Raw genomic sequence first — 11,202 nt, 5'->3', positions numbered from 1 at the left:
AGTGACAAGTAGAACTGGTTTTTGTGTTTTCCAGTTTGGATGTGAGAGACTAAGAGTGAGTCTCTCAAATGAGTTAAAATTGTTCTGAGGATGAAAGTTTAATAATAAGTTTGAGTGGAAGATTGCAGCTACTCCTCCACCTCGACCTGTGCTTCGAGGAACATGATAATTTTTATGACTGAGGGGGGTTGATTCATTCAGACTGACATATTCATCCTGCTGTAACCAGGTTTCAGTAAGATAAAGTAGGTCAATTTGGCATATGTATGAGTTTTATAATTTTGTTGTTATAACACACATCATTAGTTCAGTCATCACATACTCTTAAAGCTCTTATCTGCAGTCAGCATGTGATCGGCGATGTATGGAAGTTCCCCCTGTAACCTGCAGATGGCACTGCAGAAACACAGCTGCAGCACAGAGGTCCTCATTGTTCACTAGCTGGTAAGGCTTGTTATTTTTGTAGGATATATCAGGATAAGAAACATTTACATTATACATTATTAGTTCTGTGTGTCTGTTAGACAAAAATAATCTAACAAAGAAAATCATTTAAAAAGTGCAGGTTCCAGACCTTATCTATTCCAACAATCTTAGTGTTTTTAAAACTTCTCTAAAGTATCCTGGTGAAATAAGCTTCAAATCATAACTTATAATTAGACATTCAGGGTTTATTAAAGACTTCCTCTCTTGCAGAGCAGGAAAAAGATCTAGGATTCAATGCAATTTAGCTTGGGTCTCTCAATGAGGAATTGCTTTCCTCATTTAATCAGCTCAGTTTTCTTCCACTGGGATTTCTGCCTAATTCCATCCAAGGGCTTGTGGTTAGCAGGATAATTTGGTTTTTATTATACTCCTTGGAGTAAGTTTTTTGCAGCAGGGTTTGCATGGGCGGCAAAAAACTTAATTCCTTCCACCACAACCCTTCAAGACTACACTAGACTTCTAATCACACCAAAAGCATCCTCAAGGGTGTCAAGTCTTTATGGTGTTTTATGTATTGGGACTGAAATGTTTTAAGCATGGTTAGCAGAGAGTTATGTGTTTATCGACACAGTTGATACGCTCTTTGATCCATCTGATGGTTTGGCTCTCTTAGACTTTTTCACATGCTATATTCCCCAGGTATTCCCACTTGTCTTCACCTGAGCAATACATATTTAAATTGAATAAATCATAGAGCAATGTCATGTGACTTGCTTTGTTTTGAATTTGAAACAGCTGTAGTAAAATATGTCTTATTCAGTTTTCAACTGGACATAGTGCTTTGGGGCATGTATTTGTCAGTGGATGTGAGCTTTGTTTTCATATTGAGCTAGCATGATGAAAACATTTTGAAATATTCCTGCTTTCACTTTCAAGCAATTCTGCTGATGGACAGTTGGTGGCAGTAATGTGCATGTCTCAGTACTCAAGCCAAATGAAGGGATGAGAAGAGCTACTTATCAAGAACAGATGTTAAAGGAAAAATCTTCACAATTTTTAAATAATCAGTTTTTCATACTATTTATAAGTATTTTAATAATCTTAAGTATTATAAGTATTCTGTAATCACCTCCCTAAATCATAGTGTTTATTTTTAGTGGTGGAGCTCACCATTTCCATGTGATTCACATTACCTACTTTAACATATGCCATGCATCATGTAATCTAGCCTTTTTTTCCGTTTGTCATTTTATGTAACTTATATCAGCTGTACTGTTTATTATTCACTCTCTGACAGCTGTATCAAAGTTGTATTCAGTTACTGTGAATACATTTCCTATTTCTTTTCCTTTCGGCTGCTCCCTTCAGGGGTCGCCACAGCGAATCATCTGCCTCCATTTAACCCTATCCTCTGTATCCTCCTCACCCACACCAACTATCCTCATGTCCTCCTTCACTACATCCAAAAACCTCCTCTTTGGTCTTCCTCTAGGCCTCCTTCCTGGCAGCTCTAACCTCAGCATCCTTTTACCAATGTATTCACTGTCCCTCCTCTGAACATGTCCAAACCATCTGAATCTGGCTTCCCTGGCTTTTTCTCCAAAACATCTAACATGAGCTGTCCCTCTGATGTCCTCATTCCTGATCCTATCCATCCTCGTCACTCCCAGAGAAAATCATCTTCAGCTCTCTAGATTTTCCTCCACCTGCTCCCTGCTCTCACTACAGATGACAGTGTCACCTGCAAACATCATGGTCCACGGAGATTCCTGTCTAACCTCATCTGTCAGCCTGTCCATCACCACAGAAACAAGAAGGGGCTCAAAGCCGATCCTTGGTGCAGTCCCATCTCCACCTTCAATTTCAATTCAATTCAATTCAATTCAATTTTATTTGTATAGCGCCAAATCACAATACAAATCATCTCAAGGCACTTTACAAAAACTAAAACTAAAAACCCAACAATTCCCTTATGAGCAAGCACTTGGCGACAGTGGAGAGGAAAAAACTCCCTTTAACGGAAGAAAAAAACCTCCAGCAGAACCGGGCTCAGTTTGGGCGGCCATCTGCCTCGACCGGTTGGGGTGAGTGGATAGAGCAGAGAGAAAAGAACAGCAACAATAAACAACAAATAGACACTGCAAGGTGGTGGGGCCAGTAACTGCACATCAGCGATAAACAGCTCCACGACCAGGGACACCTGCAGAAGGTACAGAGAGAACAGAGAGAGAGAGGGAGAGAGCACAAACTAGGGGAGAGAGAGAGCACAAGGTTAGTGACATTCAATGGTGGAATATACATGAGGTGGGAGGAGAGAAGAGAGAGGAGGAGAGAAGAGAGAGGAGGGGGGGGGGTTAGGGTAGGGGAGCTCAGTGCACCGATGGTCCTCGGGCAGTCTAGGCCTATAGCAGCATAACTAACTAAGGGATGGTTCAGGGTTGCCTGAAGCCAGCCCTAACTATATGCTTTGTCAAAGAGGAAGGTTTTAAGTCTAGCCTTAAAAGTACAGAGAGTGTCTGCCTCCTGAACCCAGGCTGAGAGCTGGTTCCACAGGAGAGGAGCTTGATAGCTAAAGGCTCTGCCTCCCATTCTGCTTTTGAGAACTCTGGGAACCACAAGTAGGCCTGCACTCTGAGAGCGAAGTGGTCTATTGGGATAATATGGTACTATGAGGTCTTTAAGGTATGAAGGAGCTTGATTATGAAGGGATTTGTATGTGAGAAGAAGGATTTTAAATTCTATTCTATATTTTACAGGGAGCCAATGAAGAGAAGCCAATATAGGAGAAATATGATCTCTCTTGCTAGTTCCTGTCAGGACTCTGGCTGCGGCATTCTGGATTAATTGGAGGCTTTTTATTAAGATATTAGGACATCCAGATAGTAATGAGTTACAGTAATCTAGCCTTGAGGAAACAAATGCATGGACTAGTTTTTCTGCATCATTTTGAGACAGGATGTTCCTAATTTTGGAAATGTTGCGCAGGTGAAAGAATGCAGTTCTAGAAATTTGTTTAATGTGTGAGTTAAAGGACATGTCCTGGTCAAAAATAACTCCAAGGTTTTTCACAGTAGTGCTGGAGGCCAGGGCTATGCCATCTAGAGTAGCTATAATTTTAGAAAAGTTATTTCTGAGATTTTTTGGCCCAAATATAATGACTTCTGTTTTCTCCGAGTTTAAAAGTAAAAAGTTACTGGTCATCCAGGCCTTTATGTCAGTTAGACAGGCTTGAAGTCTGGTTAACTGGTTTGTGTTAACAGGTTTAATAGATAGATATAACTGAGTGTCATCCGCATAGCAGTGGTAATTAATAGAGTGCTTCCTAATGATATATCCTAAAGGAAGCATGTACAAGGTGAACAGAATAGGTCCTAGCACAGAACCTTGTGGAACTCCATAACTAACTTCATAGACAATTGGGCCACTTTCTGGGGAAAACCCGGTCTGATAGCGAGAGATGGCATCCATCCCACTTTGAATGGTGCAGCTCTCATCTCTAGGAATTTGGCCGAGTTTCTTAGCCGACCTAAAGCCTGACAATCCAGGGTGGGGACCGGGATGCAGAGACTCAGTCTAAAACGCTTCTCTGCAGTTTCCTTAGAGCCGCCGCCCCCTTCAAACCACATAGAGACTGTGTCTGCCCCTCGAACATATAAATCAAACAAATCAGAAGTTAACAGAAGAGGAGTTATTCATAAAAACTTAATAAAAATTAAGACCACTCCTCTTATTGAACAGAAAAACAGAACTGTCAAATGTGGATTATTAAATATTAGGTCCCTTTCTTCTAAATCTCTGTTAGTAAATGATTTGATAACTGATCACCAAATTGACCTACTTTATCTTACTGAAACCTGGTTACAGCAGGATGAATATGTCAGTCTGAATGAATCAACCCCCCTCAGTCATAAAAATTATCATGTTCCTCGAAGCACAGGTCGAGGTGGAGGAGTAGCTGCAATCTTCCAGTCAAACTTATTATTAAACTTTCATCCTCAGAACAGTTATAACTCATTTGAGAGCCTCACTCTTAGTCTCTCACATACAAACTGGAAAACACAAAAACCAGTTCTACTTGTCATTTTGTACCGTCCACCTGTTCCTTACTCAGAGTTTTTAACTGAATTCCCTGACTTCCTGTCTGATTTAGTGCTTAGATCAGATAAAGTCATTATAGTGGGAGATTTTAACATTCATGTAGATGTTGAAAATAACAGCCTCAGCATTGCATTTAATTCTATATTAGATTCAATTGGTTTCATTCAAAACGTTAATAAACCCACCCACTGTTTTAATCACACCCTTGATCTTGTTCTGACCTATGGCATCGAAATTGAACATCTAATAATTTTCCCCCCAAATCCTGTTTTGTCAGATCATTCTTTAATAACTTTCGAATTTAAAATGATGGATCATGCAGCGTCTGGAAGAAAATTCCACTACAGCAGATGTTTATCCGACAACGCTGTTAATAAATTTAAGAAAATGATTCCATCTCTATTTGCATCTATGCCAAGTATAAACATAGTGGAGGGCAGCTGCCTTAATCCTACTCCCTACCAAATTGATCATGTTGTTGACAGCGCTGTAACCTCACTGCGTGAAATGCTTGATTCTGTAGCCCCTCTGAAAAAGAAGTTAGTGATTCAGAGAAGACTAGCCCCATGGTATAATTTACATGTTCGTACCTTAAAGCAGGCATCACGAAGGCTGGAAAGGAAGTGGCGTTCCACAAACTTAGAGGAAATTTTTCTAGCCTGGAAAAACAGTCTACTAACATATAAAAAAGCTCTCCGTAAAGCCAGAACTGCATACTATTCATCACTAATAGAGGAAAATAAGAACAATCCCAGGTTTCTTTTCAGCACTGTAGCCAGGCTGACAAAAAGTCACAGCTCTGTTGAGCCCAGTGTTCCCTTAGCTCTCAGCAGTGATGAATTTATGAGTTTCTTTACAAATAAAATCACAACTATTAGAGATAAAATTCAGCAGATGCTTCCTATACCTGCAATAAATGAATCTTCTCCTACAGTAGCTCTTGAATCATCTGTAGGACCTCAGTTATGTTTAGACTGCTTCTCTCCCATAGATCTCTCTGAATTTACATCAGTAGTTGGTTCATCGAAATCATCAACATGTCTCTTAGACCCCATCCCGATTAGACTGCTTAAAGGCACCCTGCCATTAATGAACTCATCTTTATTGGACTTGGTAAATTTATCTCTAGTATCAGGCTACGTACCACAGGCCTTTAAGACTGCAGTAATCAAACCTTTACTCAAAAAGCCTAGTCTTGATCCAGGAGTCTTGGCTAATTATAGACCAATATCCAACCTGCCATTTATTTCTAAAATCACTTACACAGGAATGAACTATTTGAAGATTTTCAATCAGGATTTAGAGCACATCATAGTACAGAAACAGCACTGTTGAAAGTTACCAACGATCTTCTCTTAGCCTCAGATAATGGACTTGTTTCGATACTTGTCCTCCTAGACCTTAGTGCAGCATTCGACACCATTGACCACAACATCTTATTACAGAGACTGGAGCATGTGATTGGTATCAGAGGAACAGCGTTAAAGTGGTTCCAATCCTATTTATCGGACAGATTCCAGTTTGTTCATGTCCATGATGAACCTTCCACACGAACAAAAGTTAGTTATGGAGTTCCACAAGGTTCTGTGCTAGGACCGATTCTGTTCACCCTGTACATGCTTCCTTTAGGATATATCATTAGGAAGCACTCTATTAATTACCACTGCTATGCGGATGACACTCAGTTATATCTATCTATTAAACCTGTTAACACAAACCAGTTAACCAGACTTCAAGCCTGTCTAACTGACATAAAGGCTTGGATGACCAGTAACTTTTTACTTTTAAACTCGGAGAAAACAGAAGTCATTATATTTGGGCCTAAAAATCTCAGAAATAACTTTTCTAAAATTATAGCTACTCTAGATGGCATAGCCCTGGCCTCCAGCACTACTGTAAAAAACCTTGGAGTTATTTTTGACCAGGACATGTCCTTTAACTCACACATAAAACAAATTTCTAGAACTGCATTCTTTCACCTGCGCAACATTTCCAAAATTAGGAACATCCTGTCTCAAAATGATGCAGAAAAACTAGTCCATGCGTTTGTTTCCTCAAGGCTAGATTACTGTAACTCATTACTATCTGGATGTCCTAATATCTTAATAAAAAGCCTCCAATTAATCCAGAATGCCGCAGCCAGAGTCCTGACAGGAACTAGCAAGAGAGATCATATTTCTCCTATATTGGCTTCTCTTCATTGGCTCCCTGTAAAATATAGAATAGAATTTAAAATCCTTCTTCTCACATACAAATCCCTTCATAATCAAGCTCCTTCATACCTTAAAGACCTCATAGTACCATATTATCCCAATAGACCACTTCGCTCTCAGAGTGCAGGCCTACTTGTGGTTCCCAGAGTTCTCAAAAGCAGAATGGGAGGCAGAGCCTTTAGCTATCAAGCTCCTCTCCTGTGGAACCAGCTCTCAGCCTGGGTTCAGGAGGCAGACACTCTCTGTACTTTTAAGGCTAGACTTAAAACCTTCCTCTTTGACAAAGCATATAGTTAGGGCTGGCTTCAGGCAACCCTGAACCATCCCTTAGTTAGTTATGCTGCTATAGGCCTAGACTGCCCGAGGACCATCGGTGCACTGAGCTCCTCTACCCCCCCCCGCCCCCTTCTCTCCCACCTCATGTATATTCCACCATTGAATGTTACTAACCTTGTGCTCTCTCTCTCCCCTAGTTTGTGCTCTCTCCCTCCCTCTCTCTCTCTCTCTCTCTCTCTGTACCTTCTGCAGGTGTCCCTGGTCCTGGAGCTGTTTATCGCTGATGTGCAGTTACTGGCCCCACCAACTTGCAGTGTCTATTTGTTGTTTATTGTTGCTGTTCTTTTCTCTCTGCTCTATCCACTCACCCCAACCGGTCGAGGCAGATGGCCGCCCAAACTGAGCCTGGTTCTGCTGGAGGTTTTTTTTCTTCCGTTAAAGGGAGTTTTTTCCTCTCCACTGTCGCCAAGTGCTTGCTCATAAGGGAATTGTTGGGTTTTTAGTTTTAGTTTTTGTAAAGTGCCTTGAGATGATTTGTATTGTGATTTGGCGCTATACAAATAAAATTGAATTGAATTGAATTGAACTTTTGTTCGTGTGGAAGGTTCATCATGGACATGAACAAACTGGAATCTGTCCGATAAATAGGATTGGAACCACTTTAACGCTGTTCCTCTGATACCAATCACATGCTCCAGTCTCTGTAATAAGATGTTGTGGTCAATGGTGTTGAATGCTGCACTAAGGTCTAGGAGGACAAGTATCGAAACAAGTCCATTATCTGAGGCTAAGAGAAGATCGTTGGTAACTTTCAACAGTGCTGTTTCTGTACTATGATGTGCTCTAAATCCTGATTGAAAATCTTCAAATAGTTCATTCCTGTGTAAGTGGTCTGATAGCTGCTTAGCAACAGCTTTTTCTAGGATTTTAGAAATAAATGGCAGGTTGGATATTGGTCTATAATTAGCCAAGACTCCTGGATCAAGACTAGGCTTTTTGAGCAAAGGTTTGATTACTGCAGTCTTAAAGGCCTGTGGTACGTAGCCTGATACTAGAGATAAATTTACCAAGTCCAATAAAGATGAGTTCATTAATGGCAGGGTGTCTTTAAGCAGTCTAGTCGGGATGGGGTCCAAGAGACACGTTGATGATTTCGATGAAGCAACTACTGATGTAAATTCAGAGAGATCTATAGGAGAGAAGCAGTCTAAACATAACTGAGGTCCTACAGATGATTCAAGAGCTACTGTAGTAAAAGATTCATTTATTGCAGGTATAGGAAGCATCTGCTGAATTTTATCTCTAATAGTTGTGATTTTATTTGTAAAGAAACTCATAAATTCATCACTGCTGAGAGCTAAGGGAACACTGGGCTCAACGGAGCTGTGACTTTTTGTCAGCCTGGCTACAGTGCTGAAAAGAAACCTGGGATTGTTCTTATTTTCCTCTATTAGTGATGAATAGTATGCAGTTCTGGCTTTACGGAGAGCTTTTTTATATGTTAGTAGACTGTTTTTCCAGGCTAGAAAAATTTCCTCTAAGTTTGTGGAACGCCACTTCCTTTCCAGCCTTCGTGATGCCTGCTTTAAGGTACGAACATGTAAATTATACCATGGGGCTAGTCTCCTCTGAATCACTAACTTCTTTTTCAGAGGGGCTACAGAATCAAGCGTTTCACGCAGTGAGGTTACAGCGCTGTCAACAACATGATCAATTTGGTAGGGAGTAGGATTAAGGCAGCTGCCCTCCACTATGTTTATACTTGGCATAGATGCAAATAAAGATGGAATCATTTTCTTAAATTTATTAACAGCCTTGAACTCCTCTGTCACCCCTACAGCACACCTCACCACTGTCTTACAGCTCTCATACATGTCCTGCACCACTCGAACATACTTCTCTGCCACTCCAGTTTCCTCATACAAAACCACAGCTCCTCTCTCGGCACCCTGTCATTCGCCTGTCAATGCAGCTCCTTCTGGCCTTCTCTGTACTTCTCCATCAGCATTCTCAAAGCAAATATTGCATCTGTGGTTCTCTTTCTTGGCATGAAGCCATACTGCTGCTCACAAATGCTCACTTCTGACCTCAGCCTAGCCTCCACTACTCTTTCCCATAACTTCATTGTGTGACTCATCAGCTTTATGTTAATACATTTCCTACTGTTGCAGCTTATTCAGTTGGGGGGGGGTTGTATTATGGGAAATGTAGGACTGAATCTTATAAGTGCTTCAGGATGTTTTGACCTCAACTGCTATGGTTTTGAATATGATTTGTTTTACCTGCCGGCTGTGAGTCTGATGAACAAGTTTGTCCTCATACCTGAAAGTGATCGGTCTATGTTTTCATTTATTTGTTAGAAAAAAATGTTAGTATACTCACAGACCCTCAAAGAGATAAAGATAGCACTGAATCTTACTATGGTGCTATATTGCCCTTTCACTCTAACAGAATAAGATCTCAGCTTGTAACCATCTTATGTTTTGTCATTATATGAAGGGACATTTGAAACAGCAGAGTTTTTAGTTTAGGTTTCAAGCAAAGTCTTGTCCTTTTGATCTTTCGATTTCTTCAAAGTCAGCAGGATTGTATTGTCAGGCCTCTGGGAGGGAGGCAAAGGTATTGTGCTTCATCAGATATAAATCCGGCCGACTGTCTGTGGAGGAAGGTACAGAAAGTTCTAACTTGGAAGGGTAGAAAACTCTTCCTGTCTCTGTCTGTTAAGGTCATTGCTCTGTAGTTGAGTGTAAGGAACACATTTCAGATGGATTAATAATCATTCAGTGAATTTCTTTGACTCAGACTACAAGGCAGTCATTTACTTGTCTTAATTCTGTAAACATTTTTTGTCCTAGTGCCTTAGCATTTATGATACCAGTTCTGGCATCTTGTAATGAATATGTGGCCTAGATTAAGTTTTTGTTCTAATGAGGATATTTTTCAACCTCAAACTGGTACCAGTGTCTCTTTTCCAAAATCCCTATTTAGAAAACAGTGATCATACCTGACTCTTGCATTTCTGATTGATGTTAATGCGAACCTGACTTAAAATCATCCATGGCTGCCTGTCCAGTCTTCAACTTCATTTGTGATGGGTCCTGTGGCTATGCTTGGGGGAAAGTAGACTGGCTGGGGACCTTGACTTTCCAGTAGATTTTTTTTTTCTTTCCAGTTCCTGATAAAGATCAGCAATCTGGCCCCTCTATTTTTAGTGACGATATTACAGGGAGCGATAAGGGAAGAAAGACACTCTGGTTGCTGTTTGCTTCCTGAATCAGTCAGTGTGAAGATAGCTGTTTATAGGCAAGTACCATCTTGACCCACTGTAGTTCCCAATACTTCATCTTCTGTGACGAATGGCCTCATTACTAAACATTAAGGGGACTCAGCACCCCAATTTTTTGAAATCTATCAGCTGGTTTGTTTTTGCATTGACACAGGAAGCAGCAGCCTGTGGAGAATGAGTAATGTAACCACAGCGTGATGTTTTTCTAAGAGTGCATGTACTGAATGACTTACATTGACCTCTACTGTAGCAAAGTCATCCTCATAGTAAATCTGCCCTGAGATAAATACAGAGTTAAGTTTCCAAGGGATGCTGCAGCAGGCACCTCCGGTACACAGGCAGTCATGCTTCAGCTCCTTTCTTTCTTAATGCAGCACCACTATGGTATGAGACTTTAGCCTTAACTTGTTGATGCACCTTCAGAAAAGTCAATGGGAATGTTAATGTCCCTTCGACACAAAAATGTGCTATTGTGGAAGCACTACTCCAGTAAATAAATATATATATATATATATATATTTATATACATTTAGAAATAGTTTAGATACTGTAGTAAGTCAATCTTGTGTCTCAGTATTTTATCATTTTAAAATAGGTCATAACTGTGATTACTAGAGTTTGATTTTAATCATGAATGACTTTTCAGTGGTCAGCACCTAGACCATGCATTTTTTTGCAGACCAGTTCTCCCACATCATATCGAGCTCCTGTCATTCATTAGTCAGTAAGTTAGTTAGACAGCCTGCTACACACTGTTAAAGGAAATTACTGTAACGTGTGCTCAAATGTTCTGCGTCTGCATTTGTGATGCCTTTACCTAGCACTGTCATATTGTTTAGTTGATTGAAAAGGCACTCCACCAAATTTACACATGATCTTTACACTCGTAGACACACCACACCT

Source organism: Mastacembelus armatus, chromosome 23 (assembly GCF_900324485.2).
Source record: "Mastacembelus armatus chromosome 23, fMasArm1.2, whole genome shotgun sequence".
In the NCBI taxonomy this organism is placed as follows: Eukaryota; Metazoa; Chordata; class Actinopteri; order Synbranchiformes; family Mastacembelidae; genus Mastacembelus; species Mastacembelus armatus.
The sequence above is the reverse complement of the archived record's forward strand: the minus strand, read 5'-3'. Positions refer to the sequence as shown.